Source organism: Crocuta crocuta, unplaced genomic scaffold (genome assembly GCF_008692635.1).
Source record: "Crocuta crocuta isolate KB4526 unplaced genomic scaffold, BGI_CrCroc_1.0 scaffold113, whole genome shotgun sequence".
Classification (NCBI taxonomy): Eukaryota; Metazoa; Chordata; class Mammalia; order Carnivora; family Hyaenidae; genus Crocuta; species Crocuta crocuta.
Window position 1 is genome coordinate 14965871 of NW_027530368.1, and position 18926 is coordinate 14984796.

The 18926-nt window shown below is 38.3% G+C and overlaps 1 protein-coding gene across 1 annotated transcript in view; it reads right to left on the reverse strand.

Moving 5' to 3' along the window:
- LOC144233372 (uncharacterized) overlaps window positions 1-18926 on the reverse strand; it is a 460671-nt gene that overhangs the window by 440462 nt on the left and 1283 nt on the right. The window lies entirely within an intron of this gene.

Below are 18926 nucleotides of genomic sequence, written 5' to 3' on the forward strand. Positions count from 1 at the left end.
TTACAATTGCTGCCAGAGATCCAAGGGAATCGGGGCCTGATGATGAAACTGACCCCACATTATTCATTTCAGCACAAGACAGGAATTAATTGGATAGATTTTCCCTCAGCTCCCGGACTTTAAGTAGCTGGACCTAGGAGTACTGACGAGACAAATCTGAAGGGAAGGAGAAACACATTTAGTCCTTGGACACCCCCTAGTGTCTATGTGTGCATGAAAACATCTCACAGGTATCCATCCCTCCGTTTCCTGCTATATCGAAGAATGACAAGTCTGGCTCCTAAAGACCCAGGACTCCAGCCCAGTAGGGAATCTGCTTTCTTCTCAGGTCAGGAATCAAAGTATCAGACTCAAAACCCCTTTCGGATACTTCTGGAATTTCTGCTTGCCATTAACTTTGTTTCAATGTGGCAGACTTGGTCTCAAGAAAATGTGGAAAATTATGGGTGGAGCCAGGACGCCTCTATAATTAATTTGTTTCCCCCCCCAAAAAAGATGAATTTCACAGCTAATGTACAGGGTGCAAAATGAAAAGGAGANTGTTTGAATAACTTCTGTGATGTATTTATGTTTACCAATGTGATTGGATGTGAATACTGAATAAAGTCTGGGAAAAACTGCTTGCTACTTCTCTCAGTCAGCGGTTCTTTGAGCAGTATTTCATTTGTATGATGAAGATATAATTTATAAGTGGCATGGAAAAGCTTTAGTGTAAGCACCTTTGAAAGTTTCCACAAAAATTGTATGTGATTCCCTTTCCATGTAGGTAAAATATTTTGTGTGTGTGTCCCTGAGTCATCTATGAGCTAGGCCTTCTTTATTAAAACACTGTTAAAATTATGAAGTGTTACCATGAGTTCCATCCACGATCATCTCAAAAGTGTAAATGTGCCAGGATGTCATTACTACATTCAGCTGTCATAAATACCCCGAACTGCCCCAGTGTACACAACTCTAGGAAAAGCATCTTCATATATGACTTACTGGAACTTCAAAGAGACACTTGCTATTTTCCCACTTTTTCTAGCACAATGCTTTCACACCAATCGTACTGGTGAAGCACTCCGCCATTCTATTAAATGGTGAAGCATCTATTACAGCAATACGTAAATGCACGTTTTCCTGCTGCACCTGGATAGGCTGCAACCTACAGGAGATGGGATTTTTTTTTTTTTTTTTGGAGGGACAGAGAGAGAGAGAGAGAGAGAGAGAGAGAGCGTGAGCAGGGGAGGGTCAGAGAGAGAGGGAGTCACAGACTGAAACAGGCTCCAGGCTCCGAGCTGGAGCTGGCAGTCAGCTCAGAGCCCGACGCGGGGCTCGAACCCACGAACCGCGAGATCATGACCCAAGCGAAAGTCGGACACTGGGACACTTAACCGACTAAGCCACCCAGGCGCCCCAAGGAGATGGGATTCTTTACAGATGCACAGAATTTTAAAGGGCAAGGCTCCTCAGAGACCACCCAATTCATACCCTTACTAAGGAAAGAGGAATTCAGAGTGATTTCACGACTTGCACAGAGCCATACAGCAAGGCTGTCAGAAGGCTAGAGCAGGAACCCAGAAGTCCCACACTCAGCCATTTTTGGTCACTGATGCTTCCAATGGAAGACTGCGTAGTGGGAACTTCATAGATGAGACTCTATCCCCTGTGGCAGGACAAGAGAAGCCTGATTGCGAAATGTGTATCCTCTGTGTTGGGGACATGTTTCCCTGAAAGCTGGAAGTGTCCAGCCAGCTCCCATGGCAGCCACCCGGGAAGATTCTGACAATGGACTCAACAGCTCTCCTTCCCTTGATTTTTCATCTGGCGCTCTGATACAAGATGTACACCGTAGAAACAGAGAAAGGAACCGAGGGGAGGAACATCAGAAACATTCTTGCCCCCTCCCAACCACCACTAGCACCACACACAAGCATGTGAATGAAACAGTTTTGTTCCTTCCCCAGCAGGAAATGCTACTGTTTTAAATACCAAACAAAGATAGCTCTTGCTTCTGGGTACAGCCCACACAATAAATAAACTTATTTTTAAAAAGGAATCTTGGCATATGGTAACAAACCTATATAATTCTCTTGATCTTTAATCTCTATGCCAATGTCTTTTTTACAGATTATGGCCTCAACCCCTGACAAATCTGCTTAGTGAAGTTTTGGCTGACAAATCTGGCAACACAAACGCTGTCTGAAATACATTCCAAAGGCTAAACATTTTCATAATAGCTACTTTACATAGCCTAGTAGGTTTCCCTTTAGGACACCAATTAGATTTTTTTTAAAGTGACAGTGTTAATTTTTATGATTACACACAGAACTGAGATTTTTATTTAATGTGCTGGGCCTTCTTTTAAAGCTTTTCAAGGGGATCAACCACTTTGCCAACAGACGGGTGTTACAGCAGGGGTGATTATAGTAATTTTTCATGTAATTGGGAGTAACCATTTGGTTGCTATCTTTCACATGCTTGTTGACTCATCATATAATCCTTCATAATGGAGGTTTGTTGTATGTCACGGGAACGTGCCAAGCAGCCGGGAAATAACAGAGGAACCCCCTGGCTGGTGGGGACCACAAAAGTCTTTAACATCTGCCCAATTCTTTAGACGGCAGTCCATTTTACTCAATAGCAGTGACCAAACACTGAGAGAAAGGTTTTAGAGGATTTGGGGAGAATCGGGGTTTTCTCTCAAAAGAGGAGGTCTCAAAAAACAGATTCTATTACACATCATGAAAACAAGTTTGAAAGAGAGAAGGGGTTAGTATTCATTAGAATTATCAAAGTCCCTTGCCATAAATTCAAGACTTTTAGACCAAAGTGAATGCACAATGCTGTCCCTCATATTCACTTAACACAACTCCACTTTTTCATTTCCTCTTTTGAATCCCCATAGTCAGCAAAGTGCTTTAATGGAACAAACACAAACAGAGGTTCCACAGAAATGTTAGATGCTGTGTGACATAATGGGTGAAGATCAGAACTGGAAGGGGGACACCTGAGTTCTTAGCCCAGTTCTGTCATCCTGGGAGAGACATGTGAACATACCTAAGGCTCAAATTCCCCTAATATTAATATTTTTTATTTATTTTAGAGAGAGAAAGAGCGAGAGAGAGAGAAAACAAGCAGGGGAGGGACAGAAAGAGGGAGACAGAATCCCAAGCAGGCTCCATGCTGTCAGTGCAGAGCCCAAAGCAGGGCATGAACTCACGAACTGTGAGATCATGATCTGAGCAGAAACCAAGAATCAGACATTTAACTGACTGAGCCATCCAGGTGCCCCCCACTAATACTCTAAGGAAGAGTAGCATCACTATGATTCCTGAGTCTCCCCAATAAAGAGGTGAAAATGAACAAGAGTAAGTCTAAAAATATTTTTTCTGTTCAAGCACTAACTACTCGGCCTTAACGTTTGACTTGAGATGATGGTTTCTGTTAACATTTTGCCTTCCTTGAATCAGTGAAGTCAGCACAGCCATCTATAATGTGCTTTCCATCTAATGCTATGTGCATATTTCCTTTGGAATTTTCCAAGAGCTACTCACTTTTATTAAAAATGTCTGGGGCGCCTGGGTGTCTCAGTTGGTTGGGTGTCTGACTTCAGCTCAGGTCATGATCTCACAGTTTGAGTTCGAGCCCCGCATCGGGCTCTGTGATGACAGCTCAGAGACTGGAGCCTGCTTTGGATTTCACGACTCCGTCTCTCCCTATCCCTCCCCAGCTCGCACTCTGTCTCTCCTTCAAAAATAAACATTAAAAACAATTTTAGAAGTGTCTAATAAAGAGCCTCTTCACCATTTACTTTTAATAGATTCAGAAGAATGACTTATTTTAACTCATCAGTGACTGTTTTTCCTTTCATATAAGGCCCATGACTATTGACAGCGATCTTGCCTGAAAAGCATTCGAGCTGGATACAACTCTTGCATATTGATTTGACCAACAACCTGCATTTGTGCTTTAGTTATCTAAGTACTTTTTTTTTTTTTTAACTCAAGCACACTATTAAATATGCCCAATCTTACTTAGTTCCTAAGATCTGAGATAAAGGTCATTTGCCTCACTAACCAGGTGTTACAAATTAGCCATAATAGGAGTTAGCCCTAGGTTAAGTATCTTCAACAAATCCAATGCAATTATATATTATACTTTAAGTTAATATAGACACAACGAAAAACAAGTAAATATGGACACAACTAGAAACAAAAATCTAACAATACAAATAAAGTTTATTTAACCAAGTTTAACTTATGACACTAAAAACAAATACAAAATAAGATTATCCTATTAGAGATTAGAAATGACTATGTGTCATGTACTTTAGTCTGCTGCTTAACCCTAATTATTTCTAGCATTTAGTATCACATACTCGCCTTCAAAAGATCATCAGTGATACAGGCTTCTGAGACAAACTAGTTGAGGGGCGTCTGGCTAGCTCAGTTGGTAGTGAATGCAACTCTGGAGTTCAAGCCCTACATTGGGCACAGAGCTCAGTTTAAAAAAAAAAAAAAAAAAAAAGCAGCAGCAGCTAGTTGAATAGCAGACCATCAAAGAAGTCAGCTGATAAAATGTGTTTATTTTGATCTAATAATTATCTGATAAGAAAGAGTAAAGACAACTGCCTCTATGGTAACCAGATTTGTAAATAATCAACCAGATAACTTCATGCTTTCTAGGAACCTCTAATCACTAGGACACTTTAATTACTGCGTATTCCTATCTGTCCAGTGCCACAGAAATTAGTAAGTACATTACTGATGGGTAAATGAAGAAGCTTTCAGAATCAGGATTAGAAGTTGATTTCATAAACGACAATCACCTTTTAATTTACATAAAAGGAGTAAAATTCCTTTGTCAAGTTCAGTTCTACTATTTAGATCAGGACGACATTCCACTGATAAGGACTTTTATCCCACTCCTAATGTTCAGGCTGCAAAATTAAAAAACTAGCTTTCAGGTGACAGGCCATTATTTTCTCCAACAGAAGAAAATATTTTCTCAACTGAATTATATTTATAATATTAAATTTGCAAGAGTCTCTTGCCTTTCAAGGCTTCCCCTTGTTGAGTATGAATATTCCCATTTTTTTTCAATAAGTAGGCTCCACACTCAACGTGGAGCCCAATACAGAGCTTGAACTCATGACCCTAAGATCAAGACCCGAGCTGACATCAAGAGTCAGACACTTCATCAACTAAGCCACCCAGGTGCCCCATGAACATTCCCTTCTGATGAACTACTTGTATCTAGACTAAATGATCTAATGATCAAATCATGGAGGAAAAAAAAACGCATTCTTTGTCATATTCTTTTATTACAGAGCTAACAACTTATTTAATTCCATTAATAAATTTGGTTTGGTAATAGTTTATCTTTTCCTTTTTGTTTTTTCTAACTTAGAAAAAGTGGGAGGTGCATGCAGACAGGGGCATATTAGGATTGATGTAGCTTCTAGTTTTCCTCTTGAGTTTAAAATCATAAACTATTCACTAATGTGAATTCTTCTGAGCAGCCTGTCAGATCCATTGTGATAATTAATATAATGGCATACTGTAAATGCCACTGTTGTTAAGGCTGTTATCTTGGTGATTGCTGTTGTTTCTGACAATGCTATTAATAACATTACTATGTTGTTAATGATACTAACAAACAATGTTAAACACAAGCAACACAATGCACTTTGTACTATACATGCATACTGGAACACTGGAATAAGTGCATTTCCTGGGTAGAAGCTGATCGTCTAAATTGTAAGCGACACCCACAGTACTTGTCTTCAGAGCATCTATATATTGGATGCGAGTGGGTGAGACTTTGCAAAGAAAGGCTGGGAAACGAGTTTTACATAATAGCTCTTCAGAGTACAAATTGAAAGTTGAAGGACTGTATGAAGATTTGAAGAAGAGAAATCTTGGGAAGATGAAACCAGTGTGAATTGAGAAGTTAGTGAGAAGATTTAGAATTTTAGAATATCAGAGTATCTATTACATCAGTGACAAAACAACTAGACAACAACTTTATATTACTAATATTTTTCTGATGACAAATGCAACATACTTGATTGTAAAAACACGGGATGACACAGAGTAATAAAAGGAGAAAAATCAGAAGCATGTGTAATACTATCAATGGGTAGATAATTTAAATTTTGAGTAATTGGTTTTGCAATGGAGAGAACCCTAATTAGATCAACGGTTTAGTGGTTTTTTTTTTTTAATGTTTTATTTGTTTCTGAGAGAGAGAGAAAGACAAACAGCATGAACAGGGGAGGGTCAGAGAGAGAGGGAGATACAGAACCTGAAGTAGGCTCGAGGCTCTGAACTAGCTGTCAGCACAGAGCCTGATATGGGGCTCAAACCCACGAACCGTGAGATCATGACCTGAGCCAAAGTCGAACGCTTAACCAACTGAGACACCCAGGTGCCCCTTAGTGCTTTTCTAATATTACTTCACAACTTGTTAGTGGAAGATACAATCAGTTTTTTGGTTTACAATCAGCATCCTTTTTAATAACGGATTAAAATTAAGTTTTTACAGAACAGAAGTTTTGTGTGAAGCTTTTATTCATATGCATGATGCAGATAGGTATGGGTCATGATGTAAATTAATTTCTACACATAGGTTACAAACACTGAAACTGCTTAAAAGCTTTCAATTGTCATGATTTGGGTTGAATTCTTTGAAAAAGATAAAGGAACTGGTATGGAGTTCTAAAAAGTAATGAGACATATTGCATAATAATTTTTTTTTAATGTTTTATTTACTTCTGAGAGAGAGAGAAACAGTGTGAGCAGAGGAGGGTCACAGAGAGGGAGATACAGAATCTGAAACAGGCTCCAGGCTCTGAGCTGACAATCAGCACAGAGCCCAATGCGGGGCTCAAACCCACAAACTGGGAGATCATGACCTGAGCCGAAGTCAGACGCTTAACCGACTGAGCCACCCAGGTGCCCCTTTCATAATAAACTTAATCTTGGTAAGAAATATATTGGGGGCGCCTGGGTGGCTCAGTCGGTTAAGTGTCCGACTTCGGCTCAGGTCATGATCTCATGGTTCTTGGGTTTGGGCCCCACGTCGGGCTCTACACTGACAGCTAGCTCAGAGCCTGGAGCCTGCTTCAGATTCTGTATCTCCCTCTCTCTCTGACCCTCCCATGCTCACACTGTCTCTCTCTAATAAATAAATAAAACATTAAAAAAATTTTTTTCAAGATCTTGAAAACACTACTTTATTACAACACTGATGGAGATGTCAATCGCCTTCACTGTGCTACCACTCACATATACCAGATGCCATTGAGCCAAAACAGACAGTTGTTAACCTTACTGAGCTCACAAACTAGATATTAATCAAGTAACTAAGCAAATACTTGTACAATTTCAACTGTGATAAATGCCATGGTGCTCACAGAGTCCATAACAAGGGAATGTAATCTAATTTAACCCACAGGAAAATTCACGAGAGGCTGCCCTGAAAAGGTGGCATCACTGCATTTTGAAGAGTAGATATAAGGTGAAGAGGAGACATTCCAGACAGAGGACAGCATATTCAAATGCCTGAATCTGGGGGTCCTGGGAGTACAAAGCCCACATGGCCAGTCGCTTTAGATCTGCTCACAAGGAGATTATCACAGGCACTCTATGATCTGGATTTAGCATATTTGCATGTCCAGTGGGGAGAGACATTGTCCTTCCTTGAAAATGAGCTCAACTGCTTCAACAAGTTTAGGTGATGATCTGCTTGCAACATAAACATGGGTGGGTCAGATGATCTTTTGTGTGGCCTTCTAATTCTGCTTTTTCTTTCGTTTTTGTTGTTTAACGCACGTGGATAGTTCATTTGTGGATCACACAACTGCCGACAGGGCTTAAAACGTAGCTGGACAGCTCCAGAGTTGATGCTTGTTCTTTATGTACACATGAATATGCATATTCCCCTGGTAATTTCTTCATAAAATACCGCTACATCCCTGATAAGCTCATTAATATCTCCCCTTAGAGGAAAAGGAGCTAGGAAACTTCTAAATACATCTTCTATATCTTAAAAGACACAAATACAGACCAATCAGCTATAATTTTGAATTCTAAAAACTGTAGGCACATTTTGGGCTGTTAGTTTCTTCTACTCTAAAATCACTTGGCAGCTTGCTAGGTATTTAGCATTAGGAAACTTTAATTTAAAGAAAGCCAAGGTTTCCAAAAAAACAAACAAATTTAATTTAAGCAGACAGTTCTGGAAAGCTCAGCCTCTTAAAGTGTAAATGCATAACAGAGTAGGAAAAAAATTAAAATAGGTAAATTTCATTTTGTCAGTACAACTGTGTAGTAATTGTTTCTCAGAGCCATTTTAGGAGGTAATTCTTTCTTCAGTTTGGCTACCAAAAAATAATTTATCTTTAAAGCATTGTTCCACATTTGGTCCAGAAATTTCATTTATTCATTCATTCATTCAACTAACAGTAATTAGAAGCAAGTAGTTATAACATATATAATTTTAAAGATTTACTGAAATTACCTAGATATGAAAGAAATCCCTCCAGTCTGTTTCCTACATGAAGTCAGGAATGATTCTGTAAATCTTATTATGACATCCCCTGATTCAATGATATCCCTCTGCACTTGAGGTAAAAATCTAAATCCATCACATGACTTTTTATAAAGCTCTACAAAAATCCGGTCCTGCCTATTTTCAAGTCTCATCTCACACCAGCCCTCAGTTACTATGCCCTGGTCACACTGGCCAGCTGTCAGCTGCTACCTAGGGCCCTAACATAGGCCAGTTGCACACAGAGAAGAGAGCCGCCTCCATTCTTCACTTGTGTGATATTAACATACTTTTTAGGTCTCCACTTATAGGTTTCAATGGGAATACCAATGGAGATTATGTCCCCCTGTGAGAATACCCTGCACGTTTTCTTCATAAGCTTTATCACAATTTATAATCATGTACATTTTTTAATGAGTTTTTAAAAATATTGGTCTTTTCCACTCCACGGTGGGCCCCAGAAGGGTAAAGATCACACCTTGCTTCTTCACTACTAAATTCTAGAGCTTTGCTCAATAAATATCTACAGAATACTTCTGTTTTAATCCTAGATCTACCACTAGTTACTTAGTCTGGCACAAGTTATTTAACCTTTCTTTTTTTCGTAAAAATTTTTTTTAACNGCCACCCGGGCGCCCCACAAGTTATTTAACCTTTCTAAAGCCAATCTGATCATCTAAAAATGACTACAATACTACCTTCTTCTATTATATTTAAAATTGTTTTACTACTATTGCCTAGTAGAGAGCTGGGCTTAATAAATGAATAAAACTTCTTTCCCCACTCCCTCTCCTTTACCTCCATGCACATCTAAAAATCTTTCAACACTCTGTCCAAAATAAAGCAATGATTCACAAGTCTGGCATTTCTCAGCCACTAGTTTACTTTTCCCTTTCTACTCCCCAATTAAGAGAAAGCTCATTTTGAGGTTTAATGGAGAGTGTCACAGGTTCATCAGAGTTCAATTCAGCAGTCTGGAGTGAATCTGTAATAATCCATGACCACAGACCAGTTTGTATTTTTCCACTAATAAAACTCAAGAATGGCTATGTTTAAATGGAATTTTGCAGGTCATTAATCCATTCTAAGGACTGACTCTTTTGGCTGTTTAATTGGGAAACAGTGGTGCTAGGAGGGGACTACAAATCTAGATTTACCTAAAATATAAGGTGGTAATTTGTTTCTATTTTATTAGTTTGTACTTCAAAAGAATTTCTGAATGACTTAAATTGAAAATTTCTAAAAGCCACTGTCCCCTTTCTAAATCAAACAGGAGTTAGATATTTGCAATGACTCCATAAAATGCTAAACCCCGGTGGGGCAAAAAGGTTCTTTCTTATTTTAAACTAAGAAAAGTTCTAGAAAATTGTCCTTTCTTGTTCTGAACGGACTACAGTTCTTTATCTTGCTGCTTCAGAAAAGACTCATGTGTACTGTAAGTAATTGGTTGAAACACACGTCAAGTGCCACAGCTCTGGCCAATGAAACATGAGGGGAGGATTAGAGGAGGCGGTTTCTAGCAGAGCTTTTTCCCCTTTTGAAATGGTACATAAGGGCGCCTGGGTGGCTCAATCGGTTAAGCGTCTGAATTCGGCTCAGGTCATGATCACACGGTTCATGGGTTCAAGCCCCGCGTTGGGTTCTGTGCTGACAGCTCAGAGCCTGGAGCCTGCTTTGGATTCTGTGTCTCCCTCTCTCTCTGCTATTCCCCTGGCTCATGCTGTGTCTCTGTCTCAAAAATAAATAAGCTATAAAAATAAAATAAAACAGGGACATTCCCCTTTTCTGCCTATGTATGTATAAACTATAAGTTATCTGGTCTATGGCAGCTGTCTGGGAATGGCAGCTTGGCATATATGGAATAAGAAATATTATCTGCATTAACAGAAGCAAAAACTGAAGTGTACAAATGTAGAATGACTGGACATGGTGCAATCTGCTCATGATACAGAATGCCTCAGTCGCTATAAATTATCTGGTAATTCTCTACTGCTCCCTTCTTTCCCTCCACTACCCATAGTCCAACCAGTCCTCAAAGTTTTAATTCTGGCAAATGCCTATACCAATGTCCTTTCACTCCTCAAACACCATATACATATTTTTAAATTCTACAGAACTAATTAGAAGAAAGATGTCCATTTACTAATCACATGTATAAATGGGTGGACAGATAGATGAATAGATATCTCATATATACACACATTGAATATACATTGAATACATTTATATTAATGTATGTCACATTCACTTAACATATATACATTCAAAACATTTAACATGCATTTTTACATATGTATATTTTTCATATATACTATACATGTGTGACCATGTGTAATGTGTCTACAGCAAGAGGGATCGAGACAGAGAGAATAGTTAATATCTTGTGGAAATCCAAAACAAGACTGGAAACAATCCTCAATCGCCAGAAATTCATAGATTCGGTGTTTCTGTGAATGACTAGTATTGTTCTTTTGCCAGCATGTTAGTAAGGAAAATTCATGAAAGCAATGTCAGTAAGTAGTTTCCTTATCTCTGCAGAGGTTTTAATGACTAACTGCCATTCCTCTCCTTTATTTCTCTATCTTCTTTGGAACTGGAATGACTCACCCTAAAGATGATGACTAAATGTCTATGGTGATTTAATGCTGTCACCCACAGTAAAGACATAGCTAGAAACTGTCAATTATTAGGCTAATCAAAAAATACTAGGTTTCTACAATGGAAAACAAATAACTGTCACTAGAAATGTTCAGTTGGAGTTTAAAGTAGATGCATATGAGGTTAAAAACAAACATGCAGTCACTAACAGAGTCATTCCAGAACTATCACCAGCCTGTCTCTATTTTCTTCATGCTGCAAAGGTGCATTTCAACCACACCTTAAAAAATTGAAGTTTGGAATGGAATGCTTGATTTTGTTTTCCTATTTTTGTTGAGAGACTTGATATTGCAACTCTCTCTAAATATAATATTCCTTCCTCAGAATCTAGTATTACACCTGATACATAGGAGTGGCCCCCACACCTGACCTTGAGCTTGCAAGAGGTCAAGCAGTGGGATTTAGAAAACCAAGAATTTGGCATGAGAGTAGATACTATAGGTACTTATTAATTTATAAATTATGTGCTTCCCCTCCCATCTCTATACCATGAAACTTGAACCATTTTAGTATTTCTCATTACTAAAAACAAAATAACTTCTTTTGTCTGCTAGCATATTCCTTCAGGACCCCCTTCTCCTTTTTTCCTATACTAATCAGTGAGCCAGAAAGAAGTATATGGGAAGTTTTAGTGTGTAACAAACATCATGGCATACAAAACGCATAAATAACAATAATATATATGGTCTGTCATACAAAAGATGCTAAAATACAATGTCTGAAATATAAGCCTATAACATTGCCAAAATATGTCACCAAACCGAGGATCACATGTGTACAATATCCTACTTTAAGAAAAATACAGATTTAAAAATTACAGCCTATGAGACTCCATTTTAAGTTGACCTAATATATTAGTCAATGTTTCTCACAAATAAATCAACCCATTAGATAATTACCATCACATTTAATCATTATAGTCAAGTATAGGGAGCAGCATAATCTTTTTTTTTTTCTATTGGACAACTTATCTCACTCTGGAATTAGCCTGAAAGTAAATTGAGGGTTACTTGTCTGGTTATACCTGACCAGTTTACAGAAATTAATTTTTAAAGATTCTAGGTTTGAACAGAAACATGGTTTTGTAAAATAAATGTAGATTTTTGAAAGCAATCACTCTGTTTGTTTAATGTTTGATTCACTCAATAGCAATTCCTCCCTGAAGCACTTGTGAAGTAGTTTGTGGACATGCTTGCAGTAGTATACTTGTGTGCAAAAATCAAACATAAAAACTGATCACATGCTCACAGCTGGAAACCGTGTCAGGCTTTATTCAGGAAGGTATCAGGCATTATCATTTAGCGCTCCCACAGCGGGAGGAAAAATGGTGGCACAGAGGAGAACCATCACATCAGACACACTCCAGGGGTTTCCTTTCCCTACATTGTTCCTCTCCCAAATGTAACTCTTTAAATTTTAAATAGGAAAAGAACACACAGAATCATTGCTCAGAACAAAAACGGGAGGGGGGAGTGTATAAGAGGGAGGAAGGTAGTGGCAAAACAAGAAGGAAAACATTTCTCATTAAATAAAGTGAATGCTAGAAAGCTCAAGATGCACTTTAATGTGTCCTTAAGACCTAAAGAAGCACACACATCAAAGAAGTTTTGAAGATCTACTTTAGCTCAGACAGTGCAGTGCTATACTGTGCTGTTTTACAATTGTTGATTGTGAACAAGTTACTTCTTAGTGATCAAATGCAAATGAATTCAAGACTAGCTAATTGATGAGGTTTTGTCTTATAAACCTATTCTTACCAGATATGTAATATATTAATAAATATTAAGCTAATTTAAAGAGTTTAAGATACACAAACTTGAGCACATTTCTCCTTTCCAGATAAGAAATCATCTTCCAACCCTGTTACCTAATTCTATTTCTTCATAGAAAATTATAATTTAGGAATTTTAATCACTGAAAATCCCAATTTTCACATTATCCTTGTTTAATACCATTTAATATCCTTATTTTAGAAAAAATTATTATAATACAATGTTTATTTTACCAGGAAAGCAAAATTCAGGAAAGGGTTGGTTTCAGCAAGTAGAAGAATTTAACAAAAAATGATAGCTATTTCAAATCAATGCCAGTCCACGCCAATACCTTCAGTAGTGGTAATAACCAGTTCCTGAAGGTCCACTAAGTGGTTTTCCTTCAGTGTATTTTGCTGCACCTACTGCTCTTCTTGTTGGCACTGCAGGCATTGTTGGCATACTTTGCAGTGTTGACTGAAAAGTGGCCCTTTGAACCCCAGACAGTTGGCTATCTATTCTGCTTTAGGAATGATTTGTAAAGAAATCTTTATCAGCATATAATAGCTAAGGAAATGTAGAAAACAGATTTCAGACCATCCATCTCCTAGGACTTTTTTTTTTTTAAGTAATCTGTACCCCCCAGTGTGGGTCTTGAACTCACAACCCCAAGATCAAGAGTTGCATGCCTTGCCGACAAAGCCAGCCAGGGTCCCCCATCTCCTAGAATTAGAGTTGAATCATCTGCACCCTCAGATTTCATTCTGCAATATTATGATAAAATTCTCATTTATCTTTCTCACAACTCTGTCACAAATACAGAAACTAAGCCATAAACAGATTAACTACTTTTAGCCTAGACTAAATCTTAAATAAAATTTAGATATGACCTCTAGCCTCCTAACTGCAAAACTGTTCTTTCTAGAAGTTCCTATTCTGACACATATGTATGTGTGTATATATATTATATATGTGACTATTTATGTATATATACATGTGAATACACACATGCAAATATAGAGATAAGTATATATCCATATATACACACACACCCTTTTAAACTTTTAGTTTTCTAAAATGAGAAAAATATAATAGATCCTTAGGCAGAAATAAGAAGAAAGTGAATATGTGCATTTTCTTTTTAAACAGGGAATCAGATCAGCCTAACAAGATGTTTCCCTGAAATATTGGCCTCAAATGAGTCCATTCAGCCATGGCAAGGAGAGGTTTCCAGCCAAAACATTTAATTAGTGCCCAATTAAGACAGCCAGAATGATGTGAAGTCCGGGCTCTGGCCGCATGCACGCCTCAGGATGGGTAAGCAGCTTAAGTGAGTCTAGTCTGACTAAAAGCTGTCAACTGTCAAACTGTCAGTGGGCCATATGGGTCAGGCAGCATCTCTCTGAAGAATTCGGCTTGTCCACTCATCAGGGGAAAAACACCTCCAAAACCATTGGATTGACAAATACCCAGCGGTTCTGCTAAGCAGGAAGGAACTGAAGTTATGATCAGATTAGGAGAAGAGACCAGCCGTGTCCCCTTTTAAACTTTCCTGGCACCCCACCAGCTATAGGAAAAGGTCCAAACTCCTTAAAATGGCAGACAACACCCTGCCTAATTATCTGGCCTCATCTCTCATCCTTCCCTCTCCCTGCTTTATCCTTGAGCAACATTAAACTGCTTGACATTCCCTTCATATGCATGTGCACTTTCTGAACTCCAAAGCTTTGCTAATACTGTACCCTCTGCCAATAATACCATTCTCTCCTCTCCCCCCACCTCAATTCACTCATCTCTTTCACTCAAACTCACCCATTTAGATTAAACTTAGGAGTCAGCTGCTACAAAAAGCCTTCCCTACCCATCCCCTCTACCATTAACCTCGGTCAGGATTACTGACCCCTTTCCCATGCTCCCATAAGCCGCTGGGTATCCAATACTCACGTTAATGCATAGGATTCTCATCATCTCTTTATGAACCCATTCTCTTCTCTTGACTGGAGTATGCAAACGGATGGCAGGAGTGTATCTCCTTTGCCTTCATAATCCTAGCACCAGAACACTGAATGTGTCCCTGATTATTATTGTTAAAAACAAGTTAATCATGAAATAAATTATACCCAATTTTATCCCACATTAATTTCCCTCTTTTGTTTCAAAATGTCCCTTTTAGGCAAGCAAATATCATCATACAATTTGATTGCTTTGCCTATACAAACATAGTAAGTCAATACATAAGCCAGTCACTGCAAAAAGATGAGCCATTGCTCATCTTGTGCTGAGGTCAATGGGTACCCCCCTTCCATGAGGACATGTACAGGGAAGAGGAGATGGAAATTAAAATCAATTAAGGCATTAGTCTGAGTGATACCTAATGGAGGAGTATACTGGCAATCAAAAAATCAAATGATCTTTAAGATAAATTATTTTAGCTTTGGTATTTTATCAAAACCAGAATCAAATAGGAATGAGGACAATGGAGCAAAAGATGAAATCTTGGTTTGTAGAAGTACCCTAATCTTGTTCTAGTTTCTTCCTCAACAGAAATATTTTCATATGAATATTAGAAAACTCATAGGCAAACTCCTTTTCAAGGAGAGAACATGAAGTGAGATACTACCAGATTCAGTTAGAGCTTGAAGCCTCTGTGTGTGTGTGTGTGTGTGCACGCACATGTGCGCGCACAGGTCATGAGGTGCTAATTCCCCAGGACCTATTCAGTAAATACTGGAGATTGGGATCTTTACATTCATCCGCCCACTACCTTTTGAGTACATGTGTGGTATGAATTCCCTCCAAGGCAGGCCTGTCTCTGCCCCCTAAAAACCCTGGGACCAAAGGGTGTTGCCTCCTTAACAGTTATGTAAGGAAATGTAAAATTTTCTCTTTTTTGAAATTTTAGATAAACAATTAGCCTGCTCTGTATCTATAGAGCAACTCTTAAAACAAGAGCTAAGATTAGAGATACTAACTCAACCCCAAATGTCACATAATTAAATGTAACCAAAAAACTTTATGAAATCTTTGATAAAAAATATGCATTAGAAAACACTAAACATTCTCAAACTAGTCCTTTCAAAGTTCAAAACAAAGATAGAACCTGTGAACTAATCATTTGACTGAGGTCCTGAAAATGAGCACATGTAAATGATGCCATTTTGCAAATACCAACTGTTGGTCACAACTCCCAGTACAGACAACTCAGGCTATAGTTATTGCNAAAAAAAAAAAAAAAAGTTAAAACATAAGTTATTTTAATAGATCAAATAACCACTCTCAGCAGTAACTCTCGTGCCCAACTCTGAAAAACTGCTTTCTCTGGCTATCAGGAAAAAGACCCTAGAGCTCTGCATTGAGCTATGTGAAATGTCTTGTGCTTCTCCTAGGAGTGGGGTCTTCTGTGTTGCTAAGAAACTGATGGAAAGTTCCTTAACCTAAGATAGGGATGTCCACTAAATAAAAGAGGAAAAGGATTAGAATGTTAACTAGGACTTTCTACCTGAAGGATCAGGTCTCACCCTCCCCCCCAAAAAAAATTTAATTTTTTCTTCATTTACAAAGGAGAAAAGCTCCTCCTGTTTCACAGAAGAACATGTGCCTGTCAGGAGGACACAGAATCACCAAGTCCATGAAGGTTTCTCCAGGGTGCCTGCAAACCTGAAGGAGGTAGACTTACACCAAGCCATAGTAGTGACCGAGCTAGCAGCGGCTTTCCCTCTAACTGCAGCCAAACCACATGAGCGGATAGCTCCCAGTCCCCGCTTCCCACATCCAGAGGTACCAAGGTTCCTCCAGGCCTCCTGAACAGCTGCAGGGAGAAGTTGCTAAGCCTCTTCAAGGGGACACTAAGAACACTCGTGCAGTCCCTGCTACCGCCATCCAGCTGGCTATATCGAGGGGGAAAATCAAGGAACATGTTGACTAGGAAACAGAACTCTGGAGAGAAGCAGAAACATAAACAAACAACAACAAAAAGCCTCTAGGTAGAAAAAGGAATGAGAAAAAGAAAGAGCCTCCTGGTATTTATATTCTTTAACATCTAATGGGAAGATTTATTTTTTTTCTTCCTGATAGTAGACGGTTAACTCCTCACAGACAACACTTAGAAATAAGCCCCTGAAGACTCTGTTGCTCCTTCCTGGAGAAAATGTGGGAAGAGATGCAGAAAGGGACCTCCCCTCTCCTTTTTCAGGGGGCATTCCTTCCTTAGGTCAGAAGAAAGGTGAACCTTATTACAAGGAATCTTTGAGTATGCTGGTCTTGAAATGTACACATAGGTCAGAAAGGAATGAGAACTGGACTTTTCAGATGGGCAAAATGAAAGTCCCATATACGGATATTGTACGGGAAGGTCCCAGGGTTTTGCTACTGAGTCTGTACAGTGGGTTAATTATAGGGAAGAAGAAAGCTAAGGTCATAGGTATCAAATCAAGCCCTTACTGAAAACAACCACAGTGGTCAGGGTCAGGGCAGAATTGGGGGAAAACGTTTAGAATAAAGAAGTGATATCAGAATCAGACATCTGAACCAAGATTTTTAAAAAATGTCAAACACAATGGTTATAGAAGACTCCTGACTCAGATTTATAGTCTTCAAGGTCAGGACCACAGAGTCAGGTCACCACCAATAGGACAATAATCTCTCCATATGCATGGTTTTAATAATGAGAGCTAAAAGAACAAAACTAGTTAATTCACATAGGTACTGTTCTAAGATTTATTTTGTAAAGATGTATCACAGTACAAAGAAGGTAACAAACTCCACGAGCCTCCTGAAAGTGAAAACAAGCTTTGTGCTGGTAGTAACCAAGGATTATAATTGGACATTCAGGGATATACCTTAAATAGAAGAAATCAAGCACTGAGCTTGCTATTGACATATAAATGTTGAATTAGAAAAAAAAATAGTCAATTCCCATGACTTGGATTAACAGAGATGACAGGTCTAGTAAAGCAAACTGAAGGAGAGCCCTCTAGGTAATAATGATCATAAGGTCTATAGACTGTGTCTAGAATGAAAGAGAGGAAAAAAGCTGAAAAAGTCTAAGACAGTGAAACTCTGAAATCAAATATCAACTGTTAAAGCATATAAAGCATTGAAAATTGAAATTATTCCAGGTTATCTAAAATTGGTAATACTCTATAGTGCTAGAGACTATGCTCAATAAATATTTACATGGAAGACTAAAAATATGGAAACACTAACATTAAAAAGAATCAAAGAATTTGAACTCTTCTCTACAAGGCATGAAAATATGTATACAAAATATAAAAACAATGTAATATTTAAAAATCAGTATTTCCAGGAGCATCTGGTTGGCTCAGTAGAGCCGGCAACTCTTAATCTTGGGGTCATGAGTTGGGCATAGACCTTACTTAGAAAAATAATATGAATAAGTAAATAAATTTTTAAATCAGCATTTCTAGTATATAAAGTTCAAAAAAGTAACAAAGAAAGAATAAGCAATTTAATAATCTGTCAGCCAAATAGGAGGAGGCTTGAGGTGGTCCTTCTAGGATTATTGTTTAGTTTCTTGATCTGGGTAGATTCAATTTGTAACAATTCAGTGAGCTGTACAATTATGATTTGTGCATCTTTATGAATGCTATTCTTCCATAAAAAGTTTTCTAAAGAAAAAAAGAAGTCATCAGTCATGGTCAATGGTCCTAAACCTTGAGTTTCTCCTTGCCAGGGTATTTAAGAATGAGGCTCCCAAGATAAAAACTAACAATGACATCCTAGGTTGTAAAATATGCAATTATCTAAAAGGCTTGAGAGCAACCCACACTTGGTCAATGGGTAAAGTCTTTAAAAGCATCTTAAGAGATACCTGTTTGAATCCTACGAAAATAGGCAGTGGATATGCGCAGGGAACCTGACTCTGCAATGTGTGAAGCTGAGTCTGCATAACTTGAGTGAAGTGACTTCAGGAGTAAAAATGTTCTTTTTGTCCAACTTCCTTCCGACCGATTTAATAAC